Source organism: Puma concolor, chromosome D1, assembly GCF_028749965.1.
Source record: "Puma concolor isolate L17-30 chromosome D1, mPumCon1.1.hap2, whole genome shotgun sequence".
In the NCBI taxonomy this organism is placed as follows: Eukaryota; Metazoa; Chordata; class Mammalia; order Carnivora; family Felidae; genus Puma; species Puma concolor.
In genome coordinates, this window is record NC_141676.1 from 92,680,255 (window position 1) to 92,684,729 (window position 4,475).

Here is a 4,475-nt window from a genome sequence, read left to right on the forward strand (position 1 = left end):
CAGGCTCCAGGCTCTGAACTGTCAGCACAGAGCCCCACTCGGGGCTTGAACTCACGAACCAAACCATGAGATCATGACCTGAGCTGAAGTCAGATGCCCAACCGACTGAGTCACCCAGGTGGCCCCCCTCCCCATTTTTCTCTGTCTCTCTCTTTTACTATGATTCTTAAAAGCTTGGCCTGGCTCAGCAACTCGCCCTGGGATGCGTACGTCGTCACAGGGGTGGGTCGGAGGAGATGGCACGTGCGGAGTGTCTGGCTCGTGCTGGCACATGCCATCTCAGGGGCAGATCTTTCCCCTCCCCTTGTCCCCTCTCAGGAGGCACCTCACTGTGTGGAAGCGGGTCCTGCCAATATCGTACCCGCCTCATCTCCGGCTCTGCACCCCTCACGCCTCTTGCTGCAGCCATAGGGACCTTCTCACCGGTATCCAAGCGCTGCCCTCTAACAGCCAAGCAGGCTTTGTCCGGGCAATCTTCCCCCTGCCCCCCAGCAAACTTCGCCACTCGCCGTTTTCTAAAAATTCCGCCACTAAGAAACTTGCCTGATTTCCCGAGAATGCTGGTCATTATCTTCCCCTGCTCCAACAACAACTGGCCATTTCATATCTCTGATTACAACTTCTCTTTTTATTTGACTTTCTCCCTCTAGCTTCAAAATATCGTGTGCCAGAGTTTGTCCATTTCTGTATTCCCGGCATCTAGCAGAAGGGCTGCACATAGTAGGCGTTTCATAAATAGTTAAGTGAATCGAGGAGGCCGTAGAACAAAACTGTGGACTCCCGTGATTTATCGGTCCTGGGCTGACTCGCTCGAACACGGACAAAGAAGGCTGAACTGTGGGAGTGATAGCAATCGAGAACCTGGAAAGAAGCACGCGTAAAATTAAGGCCCTGCCTAGAGACTTACCAGCCCAAAGCAGTGTCCGAGCAGGAGGCATTTCCATTCTTTCCAGCTCCCTGGAAACTCTGGCCACCCCTCTGTAGCGAAAAAGAATGGAGTGCCGCCCCAGCCAATAACAGAGAAGTCTGTGGCATCCCCATTGGCCAACTCAGCCTGAAGACAGCAGCACAGAGCCTGAGTGCAGAAAGGTGAACTCCTCCAGGCCTGACACTGTGATCGAATAGTATTGCGGGCACTTCCAGGAGGCACTTTGGATGGTAGTCCTGGCCCAGTTTGCATGCAGCTGCAGAGAGCTGTGTGAGTTCCAGGAGAAGGCATTGGCATAAACGCACCCAACTTCCATTTTTCTTTTTCTCTTCTTTGTACATTTTCCAGGACGGGGCCAGGCAGTCACCTGACTAGATGCTCACAACTGCCCAGCTGCATTGCCCAAAGCCAGACCAAGAAAGAGGGGGGAATTCTTAAAAGGCCAGGAGAAGGAAGATGGAGGAGAGTCGGCTCAATAAACAACACATCGGGGATGTATGCACATGACAAAAACCGGGGGCTGAGTCTAAACGGAGGAGAGCGATCTAAACTGGTAGTCTGGGGGACGCCTGAGGGGCTCAATTGTTTAAGCGTCTGACTTCGGCTCAGGTCACGATCTCACGGTTCGTGGGTTCGAGCCCCGTGTCAGGCTCTGTGTTGACAGCTTGGAGCCTGAAGGCTGCTTCAGATTCTGTGTCTCCCTCTCTCTCTGCCCCTCCCCCACTTGTGCTCTCTCTCTCTCTCTCTCTCAAAAATAAAAACCTTAAACCAATAGCCTGGGAGATAGCATCCCTGCCGATAAGCCAGGGACTGACTCACCCCCTCTGAGTGAACCTGAACTTAGCCCGATCCTGGTCTACAAAATCAGGAGAGTACAGTTGCATCATCATAGTGTAAGAAGAAACTCCAGAGATCTGATAGTCCGGAGACCCTAATTTCAAGAACAGGCAACAAAGGCTCAGAGAAGCCAAGTGATTTGCACAGGATCACACAGCCAGTGTGTGACAGAGCTGGGACAAGGACCCACATCTCCTTTCACCCGCAAGTAACACGTTTCCTGTGAACAGCATTGCAGATTCTTAGAAGACAACTCTCTGCCCCCCAATAAACGTATAGTGTCCCTCTGTGTTGAATCTGGTAACTGGAAGGCGTTAAGCACCAGCTCTAAAGCTTCGAGGGCTGCCGAGATAATTCATCTAAGGTTTGTGCCTATGAATTTGTGTTTGTGGCTCGATGCTGCATTGAACATGAAAGTCAGGTAGTGTAAGGGAAGTATAACAATCAGATATTTCTTCCCCTGGTCCTGCTCTCTAACCCCAAACTTGATGAGGTCCCTAAGGATTTTTTTTTTCCACCATGCTTTCATTCCTGAAGCTTCCATGATTTGATTTCCCATCAGCTCCTGCCCCGACCGTCCTGGTTTTCACACACCGGCATGCCCACCCACACTCACCAAACAGAAATAATTTTATCAAGTGGCCGTGCTGCAGATTGCCTCTCAACAGCTGGGCTCAGGAAAAGCTCTGGGGATGAGTTCGGATCAGGAGTTATCTTCCCTGACACGCTGTTTCTGGATTTGCATACACATGGGTTGGATGTTTTAATTAGCACTGTCAGCTGGTCTGGTCACAGCTCCCCACCAACTGCTTTGCTTCTTAGGTGAGTGGCCGAAAGCTTTTGTGCTAAGAGGCTGAATGCTCTGGTTTCTAGAAAAAGAAAACAGACACCTGGGTGTCTGCCTCCTATTTGTTCATTCATGTTCAACCACGTTTTATCGAGGCTCTATTAAGTGTCAGGCACTCAGCTGCAATGAGGGGATTCTAGGAGCGTCAGACGTGACTCGTCCTCATAAACAGACACACCTGAGGGACACTAAATGGACATGTTATAAACAGATAATGGATGGTACAGGTGGATCTTTGAGGATACAGAGATGCACAAGGTGTGATGAAAGACCAGAGGAGGAACATTTTACCCAGCCTTGGGTTTGTGGTAGGAGGGGGCCAAGGAGCAGTTTCCATTGCTGAGAATCTGGGAAGGCTTCCTGGAGGAAGAGAAGCTAGTAAGAAACAAGGTGGGGTTGGCAGCTGGAAGTACTGTTGACGAGTGTTTGGGGGTGGAGAAAGGGAACGGGAGGAGGTGCAGGCAGGGGACGCATACTTGATATTTGTCTAGCAGCTCACAGTCTCTTGCTTCACAGGCACGGAGCAGCCTCATGAAGTGCACACGGGAGATGCCAGGCCCTCTTGGATCTACCAGTGGTCCCCCCATTACCAGCCCAGTGGTCCACCTTTCCTCTCCCTCCTGCTCCGCAGCACGGGCTGCTTTTCCCGCACCCATCGTCTCTCGGCCTCCAGGATCTCGTTCATTCCTGTCTTCCCCATAGCTCTCTGGCTTTCCCTTTCAATCTCCGCAATAGCCCATCGGCGTCAGCATCAGCCCCAAGTGTTCCCTTCCCTGGGAAGGTACCCTCGGACCTCCATGAGCATTGCCATCACTACAGGTGCACCCACAAACCCAGGCAGCTCCTGCCTTTCCCCAGAGGCGTGGTCATCGACCCCTGCCTGACCAAGCAGACACGTCTACTGAATATGTAGCAAGCACCTCATCAAATATGTCCAGAGGTGAACTCGCCATCTTTCCACCAGATCTTTTCCAGCTGCAGTGTTGGTGTCGGGAAAACTAGATCTCATTCTCACTCTGCCTCACCCCCCGAATCCTTCTTCTGCCCCCAGACCTCATCTATAAACTGTCTTTTCTCATTCAGGGCCATTTTCTCGATCAGCTCCTCTCACTCTGCCCACCCACCAGCTGCCCCCATCATAAGAACTTGCACGGAGGTCTACCACCGGTACTCTCTCCCCCAGGCTCTTATTTCCACTTTCACAGGAAATCCCTCCTCCCCCCCCCAAAAAAAAATTCTCCATTGTCTCAGGATAAAAATCCAAATTTTTAGCTAGGCACCTATGACCCTTTATACCATTCTCCAGCCTTACCATTTTGCCCATAGACAGTGCACTGGGGCGTGTGGTGCCCTTCCAAACTCCCAACCTGTCTTCTCGGCTTGAAATTCTTCCCCTGCCCCAGGCTGAGTTGGAGCTCCTTCTATATGTGCTCATTACAACGTTTAACATTCCATATGGCAGTGACCTGTCTCCCTAATCAGACTAAGCATCTTAGGGGTGGGATATTTGTCCCATTCACAGTCGTATCCCCGAAGCCTGGCACTATTAACTGACACAGGGAAGGAATACGCATGCGCACGCGCACACACGGCAGTTAATTTGCATTGAATCCTTCCTCTCGCCAACTCGCAGGTATTTGAGACCTTATTCAAATGCACCTCTTCTGTGAACACTTCCTTAATTCCACCAGGCATCCACAGATGTTTTCCAGGTCTCTATTATTTCACTTGTTACACTGCATTATTATCCCCTTTTTTAATTCATCTACCACCAGAGTTCCTAAAGGGTAGAGAATAGCACCCCCCCCAACACTGTGCCTGGTTCAAGGTTGAGACTCAAACATTATGTGATGACTGAATGAA

The 4,475-nt window shown here is 50.9% G+C and overlaps 1 long non-coding RNA gene across 1 annotated transcript; it reads right to left on the reverse strand.

The window, feature by feature from the left end:
- Nucleotides 1-606: 606 nt before the first annotated feature.
- LOC147576870 (uncharacterized) lies at nucleotides 607-4,148 on the reverse strand. Its single transcript, XR_015240571.1, has 3 exons — nucleotides 3,925-4,148; nucleotides 2,382-2,634; nucleotides 607-861 (listed from the first exon to the last, which is right to left on the reverse strand). It is a non-coding gene; the product is annotated as an uncharacterized LOC147576870 (long non-coding RNA).
- Between the last annotated feature and the right edge of the window lie 327 nt (nucleotides 4,149-4,475).